This window comes from Pan paniscus, chromosome 8, assembly GCF_029289425.2.
Source record: "Pan paniscus chromosome 8, NHGRI_mPanPan1-v2.0_pri, whole genome shotgun sequence".
NCBI lineage: Eukaryota > Metazoa > Chordata > Mammalia > Primates > Hominidae > Pan > Pan paniscus.
In genome coordinates, this window is record NC_073257.2 from 17,143,929 (window position 1) to 17,158,490 (window position 14,562).

At 38.8% G+C, this 14,562-nt stretch overlaps 1 long non-coding RNA gene across 1 annotated transcript; it reads left to right on the forward strand.

The window, feature by feature from the left end:
• The first annotated feature begins 6,192 nt into the window (after positions 1-6,192).
• LOC130540513 (uncharacterized) lies at positions 6,193-14,156 on the forward strand. The gene is made up of 3 exons (XR_008954495.1): positions 6,193-8,094; positions 11,711-11,840; positions 13,436-14,156. It is a non-coding gene; the product is annotated as an uncharacterized LOC130540513 (long non-coding RNA).
• The last annotated feature ends 406 nt before the right edge of the window (positions 14,157-14,562 follow it).

Below are 14,562 nucleotides of genomic sequence, written 5' to 3' on the forward strand. Positions count from 1 at the left end.
CTACTCGGGAGGCTGAGGCAGGAGAATCGCTTAAACCAGGGAGGCAGAGGTTGCAGTGAGCTGAGATCATGTCACCGCATCACTGCACTCCAGCCTGGATGACAGAGCAAGGCTCAGTCTCAGAAAGAAAGAAAAAAAAAAAAAAACAAGGAACAAGAAAGCAAGGACTTGTACAAGTGTTTGTTAGTCTTATAAGAAAGCCTCAGGATGAAGACACCACCTGCACCATCCATACAGGCCCCATCCCCAACCCTCATTTGCTATAGAAAAAGAGAGAGACACAGAAATTTTTATTGTTTTACCCAGGAAAGTAACACGTAGCCTCTACTCCATTCCCAGGACTAATCACACAGCATTCAGATTATGATTAACCACAATGTTAATATTACACTTGGTTATTCCAGATGACTTGGGCCTCTTCACACTAGAATGGCCAGTCCCACAGAGCAAGCATCCCAAAAGAGCGAGACAGAGAGTGAGCGAGAGAGAAAGGCCAAAGGTGCCTTTTAGGAACTGGGTTTAGAAGTTGGGCAGCATCACTTCAACCTTATTCTTTTCATCCCAAAGGCCAGCCCACATTCGGGGGACAGGGAGTTAGACTCTGCCTCCCACTGGAAAGACGGTCAAGGAATTTGTAGACATGTTTTAAAGCCACCACTGCAGAGATGAAGAGTTGACTGAAAATGGGGGAAGACATTGGAAAATGGAACAGAATCTAACACACAAACATCACTACATGGATGCTTCAGTGTATTTCAGATCACCAAATGTTGATTCCTGAAGTTTCTTGAGTGGTGGAGTCATAACCATTTAAGACTTGGTAGGGTGATGATTTTCCATTCATTTGTAAACTGTACAACTCAGCTATATCTTAGTCAAAAGAACTGACCCAGGCAGCTGTTTAGAAAGTGCAGCCAGGAGCTGCAGATGGTGGCCGTGCCTCTCAGCGGGAGTGAGCACAGCAGGCATCTAAGCCCTGAGAAGGACACAAATAGAGATTCCCTTGGTCAGCCAGAAATCAGGCCCATGGAGAATCTGGAACCACTCATGTATCATTTTAAATATGTAAAGAACTTTCCAAATTTGGATCCGTTACAACAAATCTGATGGAGGTACTGCATAGTTTTCAAATACGGAAATCCAAAACTACAAACACCAACCACTACTGTGAAATGTTCTGCCAGACTTCAAGAAGACAAAGTACAAACTCAATCTTTATTAAGAAGAAAATACCTTAATTGCTCATCTGTCTTTGACCACTGACCACCTCTCTTTGCCTCTCTGTTGGTATCTTTGACTTGCGGAAATTTCAACCCATTCCATGTTAATTTAAATTTTCTGATAGCACTCCTGGCAGCTTAATCCATGTAAATATAAATATAATATCTTCTACTGACTTTTGCCAGCAATTTATGTTATTTTTGAATGAACAAATTGGAATCCACTGTTGGAATTTTATCAAAATGACAACAATTTTGCTTATGACAACTAAAAATCATTTTGGAACATCTGACATCCATATAAACCTATATAGAAGTAAAATTAAAAAAACACTGGAAGTGAAAAACAGATGTTAAAAATAATTATTGAAGGTCTATAGAGAGGGGAGACTCTAATATAAAAATTATTATTGACCAATCTTGCAAGATGAGTTTAGCAGGTGTTTTGGTAACTCATCTTAGATTTTTTTATTCAAACTTCAGTAAATGCAACCAACTGCCCAATGCTGGCAAACATAATGAAAGTGTAAAAATGGAACAGAAGGAAAGTGTTTAAAAATATCCTGTATATCATTCAAAAATGATGCCATTAACATTGGTACCCACTAAACACTTTCAAACTATAGTTCAGATCCTGGTACAAGGCTAATTTTTCCCAGATCTCTTAATGAAACATACACAACAACAGGAAGTCTCTTCCTCAGAGTGCAAATACAGATGTATTCTTGTGCCATGGTTTCTAAGGACTGGAGGTTTCCCTCTAGCCTGCTCTTTATTTATTTTGGAAACATTAACAGAAACACAAGTGGATATGTAAGAAAGGAGGTTCCAATTAATAGTACTCATGGTTTACAGGGTAACCGCTTTATAGTTTTTACTGAACTGTCTACAACTTTAGCACTTAAGAAAACCAACAAATTCAAATCAATTTCATGCCACTGTGTACATCCATTCTCTTATTCAAGAAGTATGTATGAGTGCCACTCGGTGCCAAACCCAGGTCCAGCCTTCAGGGAGCTCACAGTGTAGTAATGGAGATAAGAAAATTGGAGATTTGGTAGTATATGATGATAGTTGTGATAAAATATTCATAACCTCAGTGAGTCAAAACAGATTTCACAGGGAACTTAATGTCTAACATTAAGTGGAGAGGATCACCCCAGACAGGTACAGCCTGCTCGGAGAACTGCCAGGACCTCCAGTGGGGTGAGCACGGAGCTCAGGGGTCAGGGCCAGGAGGTGGCTGGAAGCATCTCACATTTTGTTGTGTAAGGGCTGAGCATCCTCCGTGCAGACAGGGGTGTGGAGTCAGAGTCCTGTTGCCTGTTTACATCAGCGTTTATCCTTTGCTCCATCTCGTGGCATGACAGAACTTTTAACAACTGAAAACTGCACTGCCTTGCCACATGTATGTTTATTTGCACAATGGCTATGAGAGCAAGCTGGATCTACCATGCAATGGCTGTGCTATATCTCCTCTGTGTGGGAAATGCAGGGTTCTAAAATGAAAAAGTCAGGCCGGATTCTCAGGCTTTCTTTGCCACCTGCTTAAGAAAGTGCATGTTTTACTGAACGCACAACACAGAAGTTTCCATCTTCTTCCTCATATGGAAATTTTATGTGAAATTTTCCCTCTTTTTTTTTTTTTTTTTTTTTTGTTCCTTCACTTCCAGAATCACAGGCTGCCTGACAGGATTAGCAGGTTCCAGGTTCCAACTAAAGCCGTCTTTTGATTTTTGATTGCAACTGTGGTGATTGAGTCTAGGAGGAAAACACAAATGAATTCTCAGCCCTGGGATTGAGTGACATTTAATAAAAAATACTATTTGTTTAACCTGATTGTTATGTTTTTTGAATTATAAAACGCTGAGCATTATGATGGCTGCCAGGTTATGTTATCTACTACTTGATTTTAAGCAATATCTGTGGGATTTACATGTAAATTGTAAATTGATGTTTTCTTTTTCTTACCTATACAACAGAAAATAAAGGGTTTCAGAATTTTTATATCACTGGATATTCTGGCAATGAAATATTAAATGGCTTTAGGAGAAATGTGTTTTTTACAGGGGAAAGCAGGACACATTATAAACCTCTCCATCACTCTAATCAGGCTTCTGACACGAAAATAATAGGGCTGCGCAGGAACACGTCTGTTCCCATCCCAAGCATGGGGCTCTAGGTAAAGACATAGCACAGACGGTTAGTTAGCGGAAAGTGGAGAGGTGCCTTTTGGAGAGATGTTTGTTTGAATATTTGTATTTGCTTTGCAAGGCTAAGCAGCACCCTTTGGTTAATTTTGAGGGTGTTTGGCATCTGTCACCTGAAGTGTGTGACTCACCCAGATTCTGACTCAATAGATGGAAAAAGACTAACCTGCTCACAAAATATTCATTTCATGGGTGAGGAGTTCTGTGAATTACCATTTTACTCTACTCTCTAATGCTCTGAACATATTGCACAAAGAGATCCATTTTGGCTTTCATTTTCATTTTCTCTTAGTTTTCTCTTATTTTCCAGGACATCTGACTCTACCTCCTTAAAAGTGAAGTGACTGTGAAAATTGATTGTACCTTCTTATGTGACACTAATTTTGACCATCCCTTATGGTTGAGAATCTCATGCAATGCTTTGGATGTTCCATCAACAACACTCCAAGTCCATGAGGTTTCATAGGCCGTGCTCTTGGGGAGTCATCACAGCTCTGGGTTGTCCTACCATCAACACCGCCTGGCACCCACCTTGCCACCAGGGTTCAAACTCAGTTCATTGAGAAAACTATCTCAACCCCAAGAGTCAAAGTTTAGGCCAATACTGAAACAATCACTCACGTTCTTGTTGGTGAAATCTGTAGAAATGGTAACTCAAGAGTGAAATCAACCACAGCAACTCTCCATTCATGGTGAGGTGTGGGGTATACAGTAGAGAAAATCAAGGTGTTTGAGATGAGTGAGGCTTTGGGGTGGCTGATGCTCACTCAGCTAAGCATCCGGACTGTCTGGGTTGCCCTTCATGTCCACTCCCCCTCGTACTGTGTGTTTTAGCTATCTCTGGACTTTTGCATGCTGACTTTCCTCCAGCAGATTGTCAACCTTTACTACTTGCTACACTCAGGGTCTATTCTCCTAACTTCCTCCACTTTTCCTTCTGTTTCTATACTGATGTAGCTTAAGAAAAAAAATAATCAGCTGGACTTGAGAGGCTGATGTTCTCATAAAATAAGGCGGGAAGCTTGAAGCCGGGTCTTTGTGGTGTAACAGAGGCTGGCTACCTCCCAGATGAATGAGCTTCAGGGGGAAATTAAAGTACTGCTCTCAGCAGCTTTTATTTACTAATTCCTGTTGTGAACTATGTACAAATGTGGACCTAAAATACGAGATAAGGGGCTCCTCACTAATAGAGTAAATAGGGAAAATGAACGGGAAAGTCACAGCCAGCTGGTAGAGAAATAAGCTGTAGCATCTTGCTTAACGCATGTATATAGGTTTTCAAACAGGTTTAATCGATTTCAATTTTGAAACTTGAAAAGTATTATGGCAGTATCTCATGTAATATTATTTTACAGTTGATTGGACTGACAAGATGTATAATTTTTCTATTTGTTTATAGTATTTATTAAAATGTAATTGTTATTGTATTTTAAATTAGTATTTAATATAACGATAACATTTGTTTATAAAGTCTATAACTTTTAAGAATGAGACACAATCAATCTCTTAATGGCACCAAATAATCATTTCCACATAGTCAATATTATTTGAACAAATGAATAAACAAACTCTGGAAAATCATCACAAAAGCAGTCTCCACCATCTCATCAGCACTGGGAAGCTCGGCGAAGCTGCCTGGGGCGCTAGCAGGCAGACACAATGCCGTCGTAAAAGCCTCCCTGTTTTTGCAAGGGATAGATTTTACAACCAATAATTAAACGATTAGGACATTCCATCTCTTGTCACCGTGAGGTGGGACCCTGCTGTTCTAGATTTTCCGTAACACTGAGTCATCGACAAAATTCAAGATTCAGAATCTTCTCTACGAATCTTGACGTATTAAAGCATTTACTTGTAAACTAATGGCAAATGCTTATATTAAATTTAAATAAAATATTAGAGCAGTTAATCGTGTCTTTTTTTCCATTCTACTCACCTGAGACATGGGGCAGCTTGAGAAGTTTCTGGAAATGAGGTTAGGTTAGGCACAGATTCTCAGAAATGATCTATGCAAAAGACTTTGGAATTATAGTGTCATTTTTTTCAATCCTATCAAATTTACTACTGAATATATTAAAGTGTGGAAAGTTGAGAGATATCAAATGTCACTGAATAAAAATGAGATCAGATTTATAATTTGGAAGATTGTGTCATCATTTGGTGTCTGAATTTTTTTGTTGTTGTAATTTCTGCCCTCTCCCATCTAGACTACTTAACATTCTTTGCCCATTATAAGTTATCATAGCCCTTAAATTTGACAACTTCATTAAAATCCAAACGAGGACACTAATATTTGGCCCATTTCTTCTGGCTGACATTTTTTGTTCTAGAAATTATCTCTCTTTACCTGTGAATACCCAGTTTACTCTCTACTATTCCCTAAAGTTAGCTTTCACTCAAATACACATTTACAATTATAAAGTTACTTTATTTCCATTTAGATTGCTCCTGGTCTCCACAGAGATAGCAAAGATTTCAAATGCAACAGGCTATTTAGCAGAAACAGCCATTTTCTTTTATATAAATTTAGTTATCTTAGCTCAGTTATTTTGTCTTTAAAAATACATTGCTTCAAAAAAATGCAAACTGAACTATGCTTAATTCAATTCTTTCCACTGGCATGTAAATTTTAATTTACAATATAGCACCAGGTCCTTTTAGTGGCTTTGTTTAAATTGTTAGAGAGACTAAGACTATTTTAATAAACAATTTCAGAAATACAAAAATCTAGGGAATAATATGCTCCAGTTTATGACCGTACAACAATATGTATATTCACCTATCCTGCTAATGGGCATTCTGTTTATTTCCATTGTTTATTATAATTTAAAAATTACTACATCTCTTTATTGACCATTACAAATTCTTCTTCTGTCAATTGCTTATTCTTATCCTTCAATGTTTTTTTTCCTTTTTTGGTCATTTCTGTTTGATTTCTTAGGCAATTTTAAATAGTTTGATTACTACTTCTTTCTATGTTATATGCACTGTCAATCTGTTCTTCCCTTCAATGGCTGGTTTGTTGTTTTTACCACAGAACATTCGGTCAAGTGTTTCAGAAGTTAAACTCTATTTATATATTTATTGCCTTTAAGACTTGTACTTTTTCTTTATGGCCTGATTTCGATAATTCTTTTCTCCTTCACAGACCTAAAGAGCTTTTTCTATATTTTCTTCTACAATGTTGAAGTTTTATTTTTTACATTTAATTTCACATTGAGTAAAATTTATTTTTTATCTGTTGTGAACTAGAGGTCTGCCTTTTCCATGTGGATATCCAATTTCCCAGGAATATTGAAAGAGAAGCAAATCTTTTTTTTTTTCTTTTTCTCTTTTAGTATACAAAAGGATGTAACAAGATCCCTAGGACAAATCTGATGTTAACCGAATTAAGTGGATTAGTACTAAATTAACTGGCCTGATAATTACAGGAAGGCATTATAAGTCCCTAGGGAGCCCAAGGAGGGTGAAGCCTCATGCTCCTTTGGGTAGTAATAAAGGGACTAACTATACTCCTTGCTCCCACAGGACAGAACATTCTCTAGGTTTTTCATTCCCGACTCAGTAGCACTCAAAGCTTTTCTTTAGGTAAATTAAAGTTATGGAGAAAGACATGACTCTGTAGCCACTGTTTTCCAAGAGTAACATTCCAAGGCAGCAACTAGGGAGCCAGCAAAGATTCTGTCCTGTCTACCATTTTCCCATGAATGACATCATAATAGAACCTCCCTGTCTTATTGCCTTTTCTTATTGGTAACAAAAGATGACAAACTAGGTAATTTATATTAAAAAGTTTATTTAGCTCATAGTTCTAGAGGCTGGAAGTCCACAGTGCCGGCATCTGTGAGGGCCTTCTTGCTGCCTCACCTCATGGCAGAGGGCATCACATGCTGAGAGTGGGAGCAAGGGAGCCAGGGAGAGCTCACATGCACAAGAATAATGCTGCTGTGATAATAAACCCACTCCTGGGACAGCAACATTCATCCCGTCATGAGAACAGAGCCCTCATTCATCCATTCATCTCATCCTAGGGGCAGAAGGATTACATTTCTAACACATGAACTTTTGGGGGACACATTCAATACATAGCACTCCCAAAATATTCACTAAGAGTGAGAGTAAATTGATTTAATTTTGGACTGTTCTTGGCAGTCCAAAAGTAGAGGTTTCCAAGTTTTACAATACAGAATTAAAATGATTGAAAAATATTCTAAAAAAAAAAACAACCTGCAGAAGAAAGCTAGAAAATCAGAAGATGAAATATTTTTTAGGCATAAAATATGCATGCAGTTTATAGACAATGGAGACATGCTAACACTTGAAAATGTGCTTCGACATTCTCAAATTGCTTAAGGCTTTTGCAACAAAATAACTTACCAGTGTCAGGCCATGATAGAATATGAGTTCATAATGAATTTTTATGCCTGGGTTTCTGTGACCCAAGTTATGCTGAAGAATATGAGAGACACCACCTTTTAAAAATTTTTACATAGCCTGCGGCCACTGCAATTACTTAATCCCTTTGGAAAATTGCTTAAGCCTGGCATGTTTTGTAATGAACTTTATCTTTTCACTACCAAAAGTCGTAAAAAGTAACTTCGGTGAGGAAAGAAACACAATTGATAATTGAATATTTCAAAGAGATCAGCATTTTAGAAAACTGGGTATGTATTAATATGCTATATCTGACATATGACATGAAAATGACATGTATAATATAATTTTGTTTATATTATTATATATTTTATACATTTTGTGTTATAATACATTTTGAATATATGTATATATATACACATATATATATACACACATACAATATATAGGAAAATAAAATTAAATATTATCAGAATGTTTATTTCTTGATGATGGGAATTTGAGTGGTTCATTTTTTACTTTATTTCTATTGTTATTCATTTGGTATTTTCCAAATTTTGTTCAGTGATTTTGTATTACTTTTACAATGATAAACATTATGTTTGGAGGCAGAAAAAAGAAGGGAACAGACAAGAAACGTTCATTTGAAAATTCTAAATGCAGTACATACCTGAAGTCAAAGTGTCCCCCGTCACTGAAAAACCAAAGCCACCAATATCAAAGAAGCGTGGGCCCTTCCGCCCCCTACTGTCTATCTTCAGTAACTGTCCAGTGAGTCTCCGCCTTTTGTTAGCAGGAATCTAAGAATCTCCTGGGAAGCTTGCTGTTTGCAAAATTAGGAAATCTTGAGCTACATCCTCAGATAATCTGAGGCTGGATACCCGCAAACTATACTGTGAGAAACATCATCAAAATTAAGTTACATGACGTGATCACAGCTATAGTAATAAAATCAGAAAAAATATGGACATCATATTTAGAAACACAAATTGGCAACGAGATTTCTTTCAGTTTTAAAAAAGTGTATTAGTATGTAACATAATATAGTATGTATTAAAATAATATACATTTAAGGGTATATAAATATATGCTTAGTACACATTGTCAGTATTAATATCAATACATTACCTTTTATACATACGTATGTGTGTATGTTTGTGTATTTATGCACATGCAGCTTTATATTTGCCTATGTAGTTGTATATATGTAGAGTGCATAGTATAGTGTGGATGTGTGCATATGTGGTATGCATATATAGTATATATAGTACACACACACAGAGTCCTGCACATACACACACAGAACCATGCATCGTTTAACAATGGGGATACATTCTGAGAAACGCATCCATAGGTAATTTTGTTGTTATGCAAACATCATAGTGTGAACTTTCACAAAACTAGACAGAAGAGCCTATTACACACCTACTGCTGCTAGGCAACAAACATGTACAGCCTGTTATTGTCCTGAATACTGTAGGCAATTGTAACACAATGGTATTTGTATATCTAAACATAGAAAAGATACAGTAAAAATATGGTATAAAAGATAAAAATGATGCACCTGTGTAGGACACTCACCATGAATGCAGCTTCCAGGACTGGAAGTTGCTCTGGCTGGATCAGTGAGCGAGTGGTGAGTGGATGTGAAAGCCTTGGACATTACTGTACGCTACTGCAGACTTTACAAGCACTGTACACTTAGGCTACACAAAATGTACAAAAAAATTTTCTCTCATCAATAATGAATTAACCTTAGCCCACTATAACTTTTTTTACAGTATAAACTTTTCATTTTGTTTTAACTTTCTAACTCTTGTAATTACACTCCACTGAAAACACAAATCCACTGTACAGCTGAAGAAAAATATTGTCTCTTTTTATATCCGTATTCTATAAGCACTCTTATATTGTTTAATTTTTTAATTTTTAAACTTTTTTGTTAAAAACTAAAACACAAACCACACAATAGCCTACACCTACACGGGGTCAGGATCACTATCACTGTCTTCCACCTACATTTCTTGCCCCATTGGAAGGTCTTCAGGGGCAACGTCACGCATTAAGCTGGCATCTCCTATGATGACAATGCCTTTTTCTGGATAGCTCCTGAAGGAAGTGCCTGAAGCTGTTTCACAACTGACCTTTTAATAATATATTAACATAAAGAGTACAATCTAAAATAACAATAAAAAGTATAGCATATTAAACTAGTAACCTAATCATTTATTATCATTGTCAGGTATTATGTGCTATACCTTATTGTATGTGCTGTATTTTTATATGACTGGCAGTGCAGTAAGTCTGTGTACACAAGCATCACCACGAACACAGGACTAATGCATTTTGCTACAGTCTTACAGTGGCGACTGCCTGATGAGTTGGCAGGAGTTTGCCAGCTCCATTATAATCTTGAGGGATCACCATGGTATATGTGGTCCTTCGTTGAACAAAACGTTGTTATGCTGTACACGACTGTATGTACTTTTACAAATAATGCTGCATTTGTCTTTTTAGAAATTATCAAGATCCTAACCTGTGATTAACATCTGCATTTTAACTCTAAAGCTGATAAAAGCTTTTCCTCATTTTGAAGTTATTTGAAGTTGCAGGTTTTTTAAAAGATGACATATATAAGTTCTTAAAATCATTATTTACTAAATTCAGCATTTCTTCTGAGCTAAGTTTAATACTGTAAAATCTCAGAAGCAATTTATTTAAAGTCAGTTAATGACTTTGAAGCCAAATTCCTTTTTAAAATACGCTCTCAGTTGCAATTGAACACAGTTACACGTGCCTCTTTGAAGGAAAACGTAGGCACAGTGATAAATACAGTGTTGCCTCACCCATAACCAAATAGAAATAGCTGCATCAACATTCCGAGCCCAGGACAAATAGGACTGAAAAGAAAACAAGAAAAAATCATCAGTTTGGCAGCAAATCCACTGTCACTATACTCCCTGGCACTTGCTTTTGGCCTGGAAAGCACTTGTCAGTAACAGCTTCTTTGTTTTCTGAGACGTCACCTGTAAATACTGAAATATTGAAACCTAGTCCAGGCTTTGATACCGCATTCTTAAACCTGTTTTGAAAACCTGAGATAATTGCTTTAAAAATGCCTTCATCTATCTGTTATTTGATTTAGAAATACATTGCATTAGGTCTTATAAGTCAAGCAGAAACTTGTCTTTTTTTTTTTTTTTTTTTTTTTTCTAGACGGAATCTCACTCTCACCAGGCTGGAGTGCAGCGAGCAATCTCGGCTCACTGCAGCCTCCGCCTCCTGGGTTCAAGCAATTCTGCCTCAGCCTCCCGAGTAGCTGGGATTACAGGTGTGTGCCACCACACCCAGCTAATTTTTGTATTTTTAGTAGAGACGAGGTTTCACCATGTTGGTCAGGATTGTCTCGACCTTCTGACTTCGTGATTCACCTACTTCAGCCTCATACATACACATTTGTCCTTTATGTGATGTTCTCCTGGTGCTGAATCTGTCTGCCATTCCCAGATTGTGGAGTTAGGGCGTGAAGTTCCTGAAGTCATTTCTAGGATGGACTCCGTATCCTATATTCATCACAATTGATGCTGTAACCACAGCATGAGATGCTGTGAAGAACAAATGGGATAAATAATGTGGAAAGGCTATGAAACGAGTGAAGCCCCATGTAAACAACTGGTACCAAAAGCTTCTCACTGCTACTGAATTGGAAGAATTAAGAAAGAGGTGGATGTCAGCTTTCTTTCCTCTTCTAGTTGATTCACTTTTCCCCAAACGTCTGGTGAAATGTGACTCTCGTGTGTATATTAACTGCAAGAGTGTCACAAACACTGCCTTCCACTATGCCTCTGTGGAGCGAACTTAACAGTAAAATTTAATCTAAAAATTTGTCTTGTCTTTTTTATGCAGCTTTTTGGATTGGCTCACAGTTTTCCTACTTTTCTGTGCTGTCAGTTGAGAAGAATACATTTCAAGAGATGCTCTTGGAAAACACGTTTGATGGAGAGGTTGATTTTTGCAACCTGTATGCAGTAGTCAGGTACTCTTGGTTCTTGGTATAAATTAGACATATAACGGAAAATTCTATTCTATTACTAGAACTCTCTGGAGCCCCAAAGCAGGGTCCCTAACAGAAACTGCATCTCTAGGGGACCTAACCACTGTTAGAACTTGGGGCCACGGGGTGAGGAAGGCATGAATGCCACCCCCTGTGCTAATATCTCCCTCCTCCCTCCTACCACATGGGAGCCCAGGCAATACAATCTATAGAAATCAGCTTCCCTGACTGAAAAATTACATAAGAAAAGAGAAGAATTAATGCAAGTAAATGAAAGAAACCCAGCACACCCCTAATGTGTACTATATAGCTGTTTATAGGCATCCCTAAATCAATCAAGAAGGTGTGTCTGACACTTTGTAGATTTCTTGAAAGATTTCCTTTCTCTGCACATCTCTGTCTCCCTCTCTCCCTCTCTCTGAGTCTCATCCTCCTCTTCATTCTTTTCTCTTCTGCCCCTTCCCTCTCCATGCTATCTCTTGCTCTTCTCCCTTCCTTACCCTCTCTGTCTCTCCCCATCTTTACTCATTATGGCTACTTTGCCTGACTACTCTTGAGTTATTTTGACTTGGACTAGAAAAGAAAAAATGAGAGCCAACAAAATGGAGCAAAGAATTTGCCCTTTCTCCTGAACATTAGGATCTTTGGTGATTTATGTGTAGCTTTCCTAGGATAATATGAGACTCATGTTTACAGGGAACATGGAAATCCAGGAAACAGAGACAGAAGTCACCTTCCTTTCCCCCCACTCCCTCCAATTGCATCACTGTACTGGACCCATGAATAGACATCAAGGAGGCAGGCACGGTGGCTCCCGCCAGTAACCTCAGCACTTTGGGAGACTGAGGCAGGCAGATCACCTGAGGTCAGGTGTTAGAGACCCCCCTGGCCAACACGGAGAAACCTCTTCTCTACTAAAAATACAAAAATTAGCTGGATGTGGTGGTGCACACCTGTAATCCCAGCTACTTGGGAGGCTGAGGCAGGAGAAACACTTGAACCTGGAAGGCAGAGGTTACAGTGAGCAGAGATCACACCACTGCACTCCAGCCCGGGAGACAGAGTGAGACACCGTCTCAAAAAAATATAGACAGCAAGAGCCCACTGTGGGTTAGGCTCTGTGCCTGCTGCCAGAGGGTCTCGGGGCCAAACGTTAGTATTCAGTGGCAGAGGTGAATAAGTAACTCGATGGACAAAAGTCATGTTATGGCAACTAAACTACTTTACATGCTGGAAAACAACCAGATTTTGCTCATATTATCTTAAGAGATCCAAGTGTTTTTGTGAACAAAATAGCCAAGAACACAGTGCTGCAACATCTCCTTTTTAGCTAATTTACCAAAGGTGTATGCCAGATAAGAATATGTATAAAAGGTCACTTTATAATCTATATTTGGCAGTGGCTATGCAAATAATTGTAGTTTTGATATGAATTGATCACCGTAGCAGTGACCTCTCCTACTCTGTGGCCATGCGTGGATGTGAACTCTGTAAAGAGGGAGAGAACTAAAAGCATCAGGGCTGGCTGCTGGACTGGACTCCTCCACTCCGTTCGTGTTTCCTTTACTTTCTTGCAGAAGAGCCGTCCTCTGGCAGGTATGTGAAAGAATTTCCCATGAGGAGTGAGAGGCTACTTCACACACCTCGCGGCTCAGCTCCCCGGAGACGGCTTTACAGGCACACAAGCCCCTCTCCCAAGCCATCTGCCAGGAGCCCCATGAGGGCACACAAGCACAGCGCCTGCATCAGAAGCCCATGGGTTTGCCTATCACATGTCTTGTTTTCTCCTGATCTGTGGCTCACAGGCTCAGCGTGACCCAACCTCCTAGATTTCCCCGTCAGTGCTATTTGCAGTGCCCCCAAGCACTTTCCTCCACTCCAGTCCCTGAGCGCATGCCAACGGCCCTATTTTCAGCCACCCCTCTCCATGACTCTTGTCTGTCTCTAGCTGACAAGCAGATTATCTCTTCTGTCCACTTTGTTTGCCAATGTACTTTGGCACCATTGAATTCCAACACATGAAGTAAACTGAACTGTGTACAATGCTGAGCACACACGTGGTTTGGAGAGCAGCCCCTTGTCAGGATCCAAAATGTTCCCAAGCCTTGTTGATATTTGGGTCACTGCAGAGCTCTGAGTCCCCCTTCCTTTCTAATCTTCTTCCCTTCAACTCATTCTCAATTTCTCTCTCTGAAACCACCTGTGAACACACTTATGCTTTCAAATAGATGCATACTGTTCATGCTTATATTTTTCTGTAACCGTCATATCTAATAAATACTTATCATCCAGGAAAAATGTTGTTGGGCAATAATAACATGCTAAATAATGGCAAGTCCATTATCATATTTTTGTAGCAGTATTTCCTTTACTTGTCACACACACTTGATGGAAAACTTCAAAAAGTTAGTTTGAAGCAGTCTTTTCAGAAAAAAAAACTGAGTAAAATCATTTACCATCGTTCAAAAGAGCAGTCCCCAATATTAATAGTAGCAGGGACCTGCTGTGTCCACGGATGTGGTAGGTGGGGGATGGTTTGGGGATGAAACTGTTCTTCTCAGGCATTAGATCCTCATAAACAGCACCATCTAGATCCCTGGCATGCGCAGTTCACAGTAGGGTTTGCACTACTGTGGGACTCTAATGCCGCAGCTGATCTAACAGGAGGCAGAGCTCAGGCGGTTGTGCCCAATTGCCCACCACT